Genomic DNA, 13,605 nt, shown 5'->3' with positions numbered 1-13,605 from the left:
GGAACGAAGTGGTGAGACAGCAGGAGTGGAAAGACTTGGGAGAAGAGAAATTTGAGGGATAGTAGGAGGAAAAGTATGCCTATTGGCCACAAGGTCAGAGAAGTGTAGGCCTGTGGATAGTGGAGAGACTTAAAAAGAAAAAGGAAGTGATGGAAGGGAAAGGGGGAAATGAAAGAAAGTCTATGAAGAAGTAGGGAGTAAGGGAAAAGGACAAAGCCTTACCTACTGAAGTTTGGAGCTTGGGAGATGATAATTTGGGGAGTTGGTGCTTTGCAGACCAATTAAGTATGTGTGGCTGCCCATTGGAGGTCTGAGATTTGGTGGTTGGGGTTGGCTTGTCATTGAGTGTACATCCCAGGACAAGGTCAATGCAGGCCCCTTTCGAGTATAAATAAAGTTATTTTCAATGTGCCTCATTGGATTGTCTTGTGTTTTATGCATCATAAGTATACACAAATTACCAGTTCCTCTGGGACACAGTAAAAAGAATACTCCGAGGGAAGTTTACAGCTCTGAATTCCTACATCAACAAATTAGAGAGATCTGAAACCAAAAATTTAATAAAACATCTGCACCTCCTTCAAAAAGATCAGCAAAATAAACCCCAATCCAGTAGACAGAAAGAAATAATTAAAATTAAATTAGAATTAAGTAAATTAGAATCCAAAAACATCATAAAAAGAATCAACAAAACAAAGAGTTGGTTCTTGAAAAAATCTACAAAATTAACAGACCCTTAGCAAATCTTATCAGAAAAAGAAGTGAACACAACCAAATAAACAAACTCAGAGACGAGAATGGGAACATCACCATCAGAACATTATAATGGAATACTTCTCAAAACTTTATACTAATAAGTTTGAGACCTGGCAGAAATGGACCTTTTCCCATCATATATCGACATGATGAAACTCAAACAAGATGAGTTAAATCAACTTAACATACCCATATCAAGCATAGAAATAGAAACAGCAATAAGAGACTTCACATCTCAGAAAAGCCCAGGACCAGATGGATTTACAGAGGAACTTTACAAGGCATTCAAAGCAGGGCTCACACCAATCCTCCTCCAACTATTCAATAAAATTGAAAGAGTAAGTTCACTACCAAATTCATTCTATGATGCCAACATAACCGTTATTCCAAACCAGGCAGGGACTCATCAAAGAAAGAGAACTATGGACCCATTTCTTTGATGAACATGGATGTTAAACACCTCAACAAAATTTTGGTCAATCGACTTCAACAATTCATCCAAAAAATCATACACACGATGAACCAGGATTTATTTCAAGGATGCAAAGCTGGTTCAATATGTGCAAATCATTTAATATAATTCATCACATCAACAAGAGCAATGATGAGAACCACATGGATATATCAATAGATGCAGAAAAAGCATTTCACAAGATCCAACACCCCTTTATGATGAAGACTCTGGAAAAACTATGAACAAAGAGAACATACCTCAATACAATAAAGGCTGTGTATGACAAACCTACATCCACCATTATAAATAATGGTGAAAAATAAAAGCCATTTCCTCTTAACTCAGGAACAAGAAAAGGATGTCCACTCTCCCAACTTCTCTTCAATTTAGTATTAGAATGCTTACCTACAGTTATAAGACAAGATGCAAACATAAAAGGGATCCATATAGGGAAAGATGATATAAAACTCTCCCTCTTTGCAGATGACTAGGTCTTGTATTTAAAGAATCCCAGAGACTCCACTCCTAAATTACTCACGTTGATTCAAAACTTTGGCAAAGAAGCATAGTATATAATTAACTCAAAAATCAATGACTTTTCTGCATGCCAACAATGAGAAGTGTGGCTGAAATTAGGAAAGCAACTCCATTCATAATAGCCCCACAAAAAATGAAATACCTAGGAATTAGCTTAATCAAAGAAGTGAAGGACCTTTATGATGAAAACTTTAAAAACCTGAAAAAGGAAGTCAAAACGGAACTTAGAAATTGGAAAAAACTCCCATGCTCCTGGATAGGAAGGATCAACATCGTGAAAATTGCAATACTTCCCAAGGCTATCTATCAATTCAATGTGATACCTATGAATATTCCAAACTCATTCTTCAAGAAAAGAGAAGAGGCAATCCAAAAATACATATGGAACAATAGATGACCCCGAAGAGCACAAATGATCCTTAACAGAAAGAACAGTGTTGGAGGAATATCACTACCAAATTGCAAGCTCTACTACAAAGCCATAGTAATCAAAACAGCTTGGTATTGGCACAAGAACAGACATCAGGACCAATGGAATAGAATTGAAAACACAGACCTATAGCCACCTAATCTTCGAAAAAAGAGCTAAAAAAAATAGAATGGAAGAAGGACAGCCTGTTCAGTAAATGGTGTTGGCAAAATTGGTTAATCACTTGTAGAAAACTAAAGCTAGATCTTTATATATCACCCTGCACCAGAATTAACTTCAGATGGATCAAAGGCCTCACAGTCAAACAAACACCCTGAAAACATTACAGGGTGGAATAGGAGAAACACTATGTCTCCTTGGCACAGGCCGAAATTTTCTTTTTTTTTTAAATTTTAATTTATTTTATTTTATTTGTGAACATAATGTACAGAGGGGTTACAATTACATGGGCAGGATAATGTGTACATTTCTTACCAAGCATTGCAGCCTACTCCTTTGTTTATCCTTCACATCCCTTCCCAGCCTCCCCCCTCCCCCCCAGTCCCAATCCTTCCCCACGCCCCCCCCCCCCACACCAACATTGTAAAGCTCGTTTTCGACATGACAACTTGTACTTCTCATTGTTGCAACAGGTCCACCTGTATCCTTAAACGACTTGTTTTCTCCCATCTCCTCCACAAGTTATACTGACATCAAATATAGTGAAAGCAGGGGTTATACTGTGGGGGAGGGACATAAAAAGCAACAAAGAAATAATCTTATAAATGCGTTAGAAACACATGCATGAAAGAAAAAAAAACATTAAAATACATATCTAAGGGTTCATTTTCCTAACATCACATCTGACCTTTTCCGCTTGACTCCTCCATATACTAGATATTGCCAATAAGGGAAACCATGGGGCCTAAGTATTTTTGGGCCTGGCTTACTTTGCTTAATATAATTTTTTCCAAGTCTTTCCATTTCCTAACAAATGGGGCAATGTCATTCTTTCTGATGGAGGCATAGAATTCCATTGTGTATATATACCACATTTTCTTGATCCATTCTACTACAGAGGGGCATCTGGGTTGGTTCCAGATCTTAACTATGGTAAATAATGCTGCAATAAACATAGTTGTGCTGGTAGCTTTAGTGTGGTCTTGTTTGTAAACATTTGGGTAAATGCCCAAAAGTGGGATTGCTGGGTCATAGGGGAGTTCTATGTGGAGTCTTATGAGGAACCTCCATACTGCTTTCCAAAGTGGTTGAACAAGTTTACATTCCCACCAACAATGAAGTAAGGTTCCCTTCTGTCCACATTCCCTCCAGCATCTGTTGTTTGTTAGAGTTCTTGATTTTTGCCATTCTAACTGGAGTGAGGTGGTATCTCAATGTTGTTTTGATTTGCATTTCATTTATGGCTAGTGAGGTTGAGTATTTCTTCATGTGTCTATTGGACATCCTTCTTTCTTCTTCAGAGAAGTTTCTCTTTAAGTCTTTCGCCCACTGGTTTATTGGGCAGTTGTTTCTTTGGGGATTTGTTGTTGGGGGATTTAATTTTTTGAGTTCCAAGTATATTTTAGATATGAGACCCTTGTCCGTTGTATGGCAAGTGCAGATCTTCTCCCAATCCGTGGGCTTTCTATTGATCTTGCTAGCTATGTCCTTTGCCATGCAGAAGCTCTGCAACTTCATGCAATCCCATTTGTCCAACCTTTCTTTGATTTGTTGTGTTTCCGCCTCTCTATTCAAAAAATTTTGGCCTGGCCAAGAAGACCTAGGGTTTCTCCTATTCCATCCTGTAATGTTTTCAGAGTGTCTGCTTTGACTTGGAGGTCTTTGATCCATTTGGAGTTGATTCTATTGCAGGGTGATATATAAGGATCTAGCTTTAGTTTTCTACAAGTAGTTAACCAATTTTGCCAGCACCATTTACTGAAGAGGCTGTCTTTGTTGCATTCTATTGTTTTAGATCTCTTATCAAAGATTAGATGGCTCTAGGTCTATAGGTTCATTTCTGGGTTTCAATTCTATTCCATTGGTCCTGAGGTCTGTTCTTATGCAAATACCACGCTGTTTTGATTACTATGGATTTATAGTAGAGTTTGAAAATTGGTGTTGATATTCCTCCAGCAGTGTTCTTTCCGTTGAGGAGCGTTTTTGCTATTCGGGGTCTTTTATTGTTCCATATGAATTTTTGAATTGCCTCTTCTATTTCCTTGAAGAATGAGAATGGAATTTTGATATGTATCGCGTTGAAATTGTAGATAGCCTTGGGAAGTATTGCCATTTTCACGATGTTAATCTTTCCAATCCAGGAGCTTGGGAGGTTTTGCCATTTTTTAAGTTCTGTGTTGATTTCCTTTTTCAAGATTTTAAAGTTTTCATCATAGAGGTCCTTCACTTATTTGGTTAAGTTAATTCCTAGGTATTTTATTTTTTTGTGGGGCTATTACAAATGGAGTTGCTTTCCTAATTTCAGCCACACTTTTCTCATTGTTGGCATACAGAAAAGCCATTGATTTTGGGGGTTAATTTTATACCCTGCTACTTTGCCAAAGTTTTGAATCAGCTTTAGTAATTTGGGAGTGGAGTCTATGGGATTCTTTAAATGCAAGGTCGTGTCGTCTGCAAAGAGAGAGAGTTTTATTTCTTCTTTCCCTATTTGGATCCTCTTTATGTCTGCATCTTGTCTTATTGCTGTAGCTAGGCATTCTAATACTAGATTGAAGAGAAGTGGAGAGAGTGGACATCCTTGTCTTGTTCCTGAGTTAAGAGGAAATGCCTTTAATTTTTCACCATTAAGTATAATGCTGGCTGTAGGTTTGTCATATACAGCCTGTATTGTATTGAGGAATGTTCCATGGATTCCTAATTTTTCCAAAACCTTCATCATAAAAGGGTGTTGGATCTTGTGCAATGCTTTTTCTGCATCTATTGAGATAACCATATGGTTCTTATTCTTGCTCCTGTTGATGTGATGAATAAAATTAATTGATTTGCGTATATTAAACCAGCTTTGCATCCCTGAAATGAATCCTGTTTGATCATGGTGTATGATTTTTTGGATGAATTGTTGAAGTCGGTTGGCCAATATTTTGTTGAGAAGTTTTGCATCAATGTTCATCAAAGGAATGGGTCTATAGTTCTCTTTCTTTGAGGAATCCCTGCCTGGTTTTGGGATGAGGGTTATGATGGCTTCATAGAATGAGTTCAGTAGTGAACTTTCTCTTTCAATTCCATTGAAGAGTTGGAGGAGTATTGGTGCGAGCTCTGCTTTGAAGGCCTTGTAGAATTCCGCTGTAAAACCATCTGGTCCTGGATTTTCTTAGCTGGAAGGTCTCTTATTGCTGTTTCTATTTCAACGCTTGATATGGGCCTTTTAAGCTGGTTTAACCCATCTTGGTTTAGTTTTGGCATGTCAATATTTGCTAAGAAAATGTCCATTTCTGTCAAGTTCTCAAAATTATTAGCATAAAATTTTGAGAAGTATTCCCTTATAATGTTTTGAATCTTGGTTGTTTCCGTGGTGATGTTTCCATTCTAGTCTCTGAGTTTATTTATTTTATTTGGGTGTGGTCTCTTCTTTTTCTGATAAGATTTGCTAAGGGTCTGTCAATTTTGTTAATTTTTTCGAAGAACCAACTCTTTGTTTTGTTGATTCTTTCTATAGCTTTTTTGGATTCTAATTCATTTAATTCTGATTTAATTTTAATTATTTCTTTCCGTCTACTGGATTGGGGTTTATCTTGCTGCTCTTTGTCAAGGAGGTTTAGATGTGTCATTAGATTGTTGGATTCAGATCTCTCCAATTTGTTGATGTAGGCGCTCAGAGCTATAAACTTGCCTCTGAGTACTGCTTTTGCTGTGTCCCAGAGGAGCTGGTAATTTGTGTGTTCACTTTTGTTGAATAGCATGAACATTTGAATTTCCTTTCTAATCTCTTCCATGACCCACTTGTGATTCAGCAGTGTGTTGTTCAGCCTCCATATGATACCAGACTTTCTTTGGTGGCTTTTGGTGTTGAGTACTAATGTTATTCCCTTGGGGTCAGAGAGAATGCAAGATATAACTTCAATGTTTCTGAATTTAGGCAAGTTTGCTTTGTGGCCTAAAATGTGGTCTATTTTGGAAAATGTTCCATGTGCTGCTGAGAAAAACGTGTATTCTGATGCTGCTGGGTGAAATGTTCGGTAGATATCTGTTAAATCTAGTTGATCTATGCAGCTGTTTAGATCGTAGTTTCTCTGTTGAGTTTTTGCCGAGTTGATCTATCTAGTGGGGAGAGTGGTGTGTTAAAATCTCCAACAATTAATGTGTTTGGAGTTATATGGGATTTGAGGGAAAGTAGTGTTTCTTGGATAAATTTGGGTGCTCCCCTGTTTGGCGAGTAGATATTTAGAATTGTAATATCCTCCTGAAAGAGAGATCCCTTAATTAGTATGTAGCGACCTTCTTTATCTCTTCTCACGAGTTTTAATTTGAAGTCTATTTTATCTGATATTAGGATTGCAACTCCCGCCTGTTTATGGGGGCCCTTTGCTTGTTAGATTTTTTTCGAACCTTTAACATTGAAAATGTGTTTGTTTTTACGGGCAAGATGTGACTCCTGAAGGCAGCAGATAGAAGGGCCTTTTTTTTTTTTTAATCCAACTACACAGTCTATGTCGCTTAATTGGAGAGTTAAGTCCGTTAACGTTAAGAGAAAGGACTGAGAGGTATTTGGGAGTTCCTGCCATGTTATCCAACTTCTTGGAGGTTGCGAAAACTGGGTTCTTCCTATGGTTCTTGGATTCTCAGTTTGGGTGCAGTTTCTTGACATTTATTGTGGTCTTGTTGGTTTTCTATGTGTAGGACATCTTTAAGGATCTTTTGTTGGGCTGGTTTGGTGGAGATGTATTGTTTCAATTTTTCTTTGCTATGGAAGGTTTTTATTTGTCCTTCAGTTATGAAGGAGAGTTTAGCTGGGTACAGTATTCTTGGTTGATAGTTGTTTGTTTTTAGGGTATGGCATAGATCGATCCAGGCTCTTCTTGCTTTGATTGTCTCTGCTGAGAAATCTGAGGTGATTCTAATTGGTTTTCCTTTGTAGGTGATTAATCTTTTCTCCTTGACAGCTTTAAGGATCTTTTCCTTGGTCTGAGTTGATCCTGTGTGGATTATAATGTGACGGTGGGATGTCTTATTCTGCTCTGGTCTGTTTGGAGTTCTAAAAGTTTCTTGTATCTGAATAGGCCTATCTTTTTGCATGTTTGGGAAGTTCTCTGCTAGGATCCTGTTAAGCAAATTTCCTAGGCCATTGACTTCTGTTTCTAGGTGTTCCTCTACACCCATTATCCTTAGATTAGGCCTTCTGATGGTGTCTTCCAAGTGTTGGATAGATGTATCATATTTGTTGGACTTGTCTTGGATGTTTGTATGTTCTTTCTCTATAATATCTAGGCTGTCTTCAATCCCTGAGATTCGATTTTCTGCATGGTCTAACCTGTTGTCAAGACTTTCTAATTTTTTTTTATCTCTTTTCCTTCTAATTGGTCAGCTTTGATGTCTTCAAGTTCTTTGTTGAAGCTTTGTTTTAGATCTTGTATGAACTTCTTTACTTCCTTAATTTGATGTTCAGTGTTTATTCTCAAATCACTCAGTTGATTGGTTATGGTTTCCTTGGACTCCCATTCCTTCTGTTGGGTTCCATTCAACATTCCCTTTGTGGTCTCCCTGACTTCCTTCAGCTCTTTGTTAATGGATTCCATGAATGCCTTTAGTGATCTTTGTGTATGCTCTTCCTTCTCTCTCAATTCCTGCTCTTTGATAAGCTTCCTCCCGTTTGTGGGATTCCTGTAGTTCTCTTTGAGAGTTCTCAGCCTGTTCACACCATTCCTGTCTTTCTCTTTGAGTATTCTCAAGCTGCTCATGCAAATCCTGTATCAGCTTTTGAGTAGCTTCCTTATGCTTATGATATTGCTGTATAAACTTTTGAAATGCCTCCTCTCTCTTCCTATCATGCTCATACAGAGACCTTTGTATGCTTTCAATCTTTTGATTTATCATCTTTGCCAGCAGTGTTTGTAGAGCTATTTGGGAATTCTCCTCTGGATTATTCATTATCTGTTCTGTCCCCTGATTATCGGGATTGGGAATTGAGATACCCAGATTTGCCATTTTTCTTGTGTTTTTCTGGCTTACTCTGCCCATTTGAGATGAAAATAGCACCAGTTTTGTGCTAGAACACTATCTTAAGGCAAGCATCAACCCAAGTCTGAATTTGCACAGTCAATAGTCTACAGATACAATCTAGTTCAACAGATACATCTATTCAACATCAAACAACTATATGTTAATGGGCTACGGACTGCAAAGAACAGTTTGGAAGACCAGAAATTATTAGGGTTAGGGAGAGATATGGGTAAAAAAATAGGAATAGATTGATGTGGGAGGCTCTGGGGGAGTTAACTAAGTCTTAATCTCAAAGCAGGAAATAGGTTGGGTAGATTGAAAGTAGAGAGAGAGAGAAAGAAAAAAAAAGAAAGGGAACAGGAAAAGAAAAAAGACCAGAAAAAATAGAAAGGTAGAAATTAATAAAATTATGTCGATCGATAACAATCTATTTACATAAGAACGTGAATTTATTGAGAGAAGGGGAGAGATATAAAGTAGATGTGAAAAACTTAAAAATAAAAATGCTTAAAATATTATATAGGTATAAAGAGGTAGTACTGCTATTAGGGAATTTACGTCTTAGAGGTTTTGAATTGTGTAATTAATATGTGGATTAAATGTGTACACAATGTGGAATAGGGTCTAATAGTCAACTACAGGTTTATCTGAGGGTGTGCAGGACAAGAATTAAGTCACATAAAGAAGAACGAAAGAGAGGAGAAGGTGAAAAGGATAAGAAAGGAAGAAGAAAAAGATGAGAATTTTAGTAGAGCTAAACAAAAAACAAAAAGATAATTTAAAAAGAGAAAAAAAAATATAGAAAGAAGACCTAAAAAGAAAGCAAGAACGCACACTCCCGTATCCCAATAATAAAAATTATAAGAGGAAAAGAAACTTTCTGGAAAACATTTTTTTAGCAAAAAAAGCAACGATTAAAGATTGAAAAAAGTTTTAGAAAAGAAAAAAAATTTTTTTTTAATATAAGGACCAAAAATAAAAACAAACAAACAAAAAAAGAAGACGAAGAAGAGAAAAAAGAAAAATAATAACAAAAAAACCCAAAAATTTCTTTTTTTTTGTGGGGGGGAGTAGTGGGAAAAATCCTGTATCTCCCTTGTGTCTGTAACCAGCCTCTTGTTGGAGTCTCTGGTCTGCTTGTTGTCCTGTGGCTTGGTTGGTTTCTTAAGTCAGTTTGTTCGAACAGGCAGTAAAATGCTCTGCTTTACCCAGGATTTGGCGATCCTCCTCCCAGGCTAGTTCATTGGGAGACAGATCTGCTTTTAGTATCACAAAAGAGGGGGATGCAGTGATGAGGCTAGGTTTTGGTAGCTTTTCCGGGGCTGGTTTGTGAAAACCTCACAGAGCCCAGCCTGGAGCCATTCTCAGGGTTTCTGTTTACTGATTTTCAGTTGCTTGTCGAGGCTGCTACAGGGAGGGGCAGCCTCTGGCTCTGATTACCCAGTGAAGAAACCCACTCCTCGGGCTGACGCCCGAGCTGGGTGACTTTTCCATGGGTGGAGCTGAGTCTGGCAGGTCATGCCGCTGTTAAGTTCTTGTGACCTACTAAATGACTTGTTTTATTCCAAGGCCTGAGCTGGAGCTAGCAGCTCCTCCGAGCTTTTTCGGTATTCAAGATGGAGATCACCGGTGCTCGGGGGGGAGGGGTGGCCTTCCCTCCTCTGCTCCCTGAGAAGGAGTGAGGACGTCAGGCTTCTACTCATGCTGAGTCTTGGTTCCTGGGTCGTCTCTGGCTGTGAACTGCAGGATGAAGATGTCTGCTCCTTGTCGGTTCTTGCTGGTGCTGAGTAGAATCCGCTCGCCTGCTGAGTCTGGCTCCTTCGTCCCGGATTCTCTGTTGCTCAGGTATGGTGGCTGTGCTCGCCCGCCACCGCCACAGCTGCCGCCGCCCCCGCGGCTGCTGGCAAGGGCTCAGAAGTGTCTCCTTGCCTGGGTTTCCTTCTCTGGCCAAACTCTCTGTCCTGTGATGATTCACTTGGTGTAATTCTATGACTTAGGACTGTTCACTGGAACTCTAAAACTGCTTTCTATGCTAGAGCTTACTTAAAAATATGGAATGCTTCACGAATTTGCATGTCATCCGTGCGCAGGGGCCATGCTAATCTTCTCTGTATCATTCCAATTTTAGTATATGTGCTGCCGAAGCGAACATCGAAATTTTCTGAAGAGTCCCAGAAACACAAAAAGTCAAAGACAGGTTGGACAAATGGGATTGCATGAAATTGCTGAGCTTCTGCCTGGCAAAGGACAAAGCTAGCAAGATCAATAGAAAGCCCACAGATTCGGAGTTCTTCACTAGGCATACAACAGACAAGGGTCTTATGTCTAAAATATACCTGGAACTCAAAAAATTAAATCCTCCAACAACAAATCCTCAAAGAAAGAAGTGGGCTAAAGAATTACAGAGAAACTTCTCTGAAGAGGAAAAAAGGATAGCGAATAGACACACGAAGAAATGCTCAAACTTCCTAGCCATAAAAGAAATGCAAATCAAAACAGCATTGAGATACCACCTCACCCCAGTTAGAATGGCTATAATCAAGAACTCTAATAACAACAGAAACTGGTGGGGCTATTGGTGGGACTGTATACTTGTTCAACCACTTTGGAAAGCAGTATGGAGCTTCCTCAAAAGACTCTACATAAAGTTCCCCAATGACCCAGCACCACCACTTTTGGGCATTTAACCAAATGATTGCAAACAATACCATACTAAAGCTACCAACAGAACTATGTTTATTACAGCATTATTTACAATAGCTAAGATACAGTTCCTACCCAGATGCCCCTCAGTAGCTGAATGGATCAAGAAAATGTGGTTTATATACACAATGGAATTCTATGCGTCCATCAGAAAGAATGGCATTGCCCCATTTGTCAGGAAATGGAAAGCCTTGGAAAAAATTATATTAAATGAAGTAATCCAGGCCCAAAGAAACATTAGTGCCATGTTTTCCCTTATTTGCAATAACTAGTATATGTCTGAGACAAACAGAAACTGTCAGACAAGTTGATGGTAGGAGAAATGAACCCTAAGATAAGGACTCAAATTGTTTTTTGATTATTTGTTGCTTTTTTAATGTCCCTCCCCCACGGTATAACCCCTGTTTTCACTGTATTTGATGTTGGTATAATTTGGGGATGGCAAGGGAAAAACAAATTGTTATACAGGTGGACTAATTACCACAATGACATGTACAAGACATTATTTCGAAAAACGAACTTTACAACTTTGGTGTGGAGGGGGTGGTGGGGTGGTAGAAGGGGAGATATGAAGGGATGGAAAGGGGAAACAAAGGAGGAGGCAAAAATGCTTGATAAGAAATGTACTCATTACCTTGTTCATGTAATTGTAAACCCTCTGTTTGTATTTTCCACAATAAAAAATCATAAAATAATAAAGTAAAATTCATGTCAATTTTGTTTTGTCGATCTTAAGGCTCTAACTCTGGGCCTAGGCACTGTCCCTCCTCTCTTCGGCTGAAGGATACCACTGTATCTCTTCAGCTACAATGCAGTTTCTAGTTTTCAAGAGATATATTGGAGATAAGAGTCTCACAGATTTTTCTGCCCAGGCTGACTTTGAACCACTATCCTCACATCTCAGAGTTTTGGGTAGCTAGGATTACAGGCATGAGCCAACAAATCCCAGATCTAAGACAATTTTTTAAAAGTAAGCTTATTGAAACTTCTGGCTTTTTCCAATAAACAATCTTACTTTTTCAACATTAGTTTATAATTATGATTTATTTTTAGATGTAACTGTGAATTTTTTAATCGAATCATATATGTGTTTTACTATTTCTCAGTATCTCACAAAAATCCACAGTTATTGACTTTCCCCAAAGTCAATTATTACATACTATGTTACTTACTATTACTATTACACTCTTATTACATATAATGTGAAGTGAAAATAGTTTGGATCATTTCAAATAAATTACTAGCGGCTATTTTATCGTTATAAATTCACATCTGTGATTTTAAATGAAGGGAAGATGTTTTTCGAGTTAAAATGAAGTATGAATGTGTAGTGCGTCCTAATTGCAACAAAAATTCTGAATTCATACAGACAAAATTATTTTCTTTCCACTTATGACTTTGCAGTAATACTATTGTAAATAGTGAAGCAAGAGGAGGAAGAATTCTATCTTTTTTTTTTTTTGTCAGTCATGAGGCTTGAATTCTGGGCTAGAGCCCCGTCCCTGTGCTCTTCAGCTCAAGGCGAGTGCTCTACCGCTTGAGCCCCAGCCGGACTTCTGGTTTTCTAGTGGTTTATTGGAGATAAGAGTCTCAAAGAGTTTCCTGCCTGGGCTGCCTTTGAACCATGATCCTCAGATCTCCGTGATCCTCCTGAGTAGCTAGAATTACAAGCGTGAGCCAACGGTTGCCCGCAAGGAGGAAGAATTCAAGTCATGTCAAACAATGTCTCTGTATGAAGACCTGCTTATTCCTAGTTGTCACAAAATTTCAAGTGTCTATCTTAGAATCCTATTTGGAAAAGTTCTGAATCATTGATTCCTTTTGTACTTTCTGTTATAGGAAACAAAATATAGACACAAAACAATTGTAATAAAATGCACACATATGTTGAAGTCACAACTGGAAAAACAACCAACAAAGTAGAATTCCCCCAGGAACAAAAGCATGTTGTATCAGTTTTGTTTTTTAAGCACAAAAACCTCAAATACATGTTAACTTGTCATAGAGCCGTAAAGATAACTGTGTCTCAGAAATACAGTTGTGTGAATTTGTAATTAAATTCATTTAGATGAACTTAATATAGCAAATCCCTTGAATGGATCAAATTGTTTAAAACAAATGTGACTGTATGCGGAGTGAGATCTGCACATATTTGAAAGAATAAAATAGCAAAATCATGACATACTTAAAAAATTCAGAAATTTAATGAATAACTTCAATAGTATTCATATTGAGAACTAACTCCTACTGATTTAACAAGAAAAAATATGCAAATAGTAGAATCTGAATATTGTAAATGAGGGTGAAGATTTGAAACTTTGGCAAAGTATCAGTATACATCTGTTATATTATTATGGGTGTTGACTCTGGCAAGGAATTCATTCCCTCTTCTATCTGACAAATGAATATATGAAAGAACTTCTCCAACTAAATATCAAGACCTAACTAAACATATAACCAGAAAAGTCTTCATGTAAGCCGTATTGCAACTGGGGTAAAAGAAAAATCAGTCTTACTGATTCTGTATTTATTGTAAATGTTTATTTTTTTCATAAATTATTTCCTTTAG

At 37.8% G+C, this 13,605-nt stretch overlaps 1 non-coding gene across 1 annotated transcript; it reads right to left on the bottom strand.

The window, feature by feature from the left end:
* Nucleotides 1–10,378: 10,378 nt before the first annotated feature.
* Nucleotides 10,379–10,483, bottom strand: LOC122095187. Its single transcript, XR_006145061.1, has one exon. It is a non-coding gene; the product is annotated as a U6 spliceosomal RNA (small nuclear RNA).
* Between the last annotated feature and the right edge of the window lie 3,122 nt (nt 10,484–13,605).

Source organism: Dipodomys spectabilis, unplaced genomic scaffold, assembly GCF_019054845.1.
Source record: "Dipodomys spectabilis isolate Male_0828 unplaced genomic scaffold, ASM1905484v1 ptg000012l, whole genome shotgun sequence".
Taxonomy (NCBI): domain Eukaryota; kingdom Metazoa; phylum Chordata; class Mammalia; order Rodentia; family Heteromyidae; genus Dipodomys; species Dipodomys spectabilis.
The sequence above is the reverse complement of the archived record's forward strand: the minus strand, read 5'-3'. Positions and strand labels throughout refer to the sequence as shown.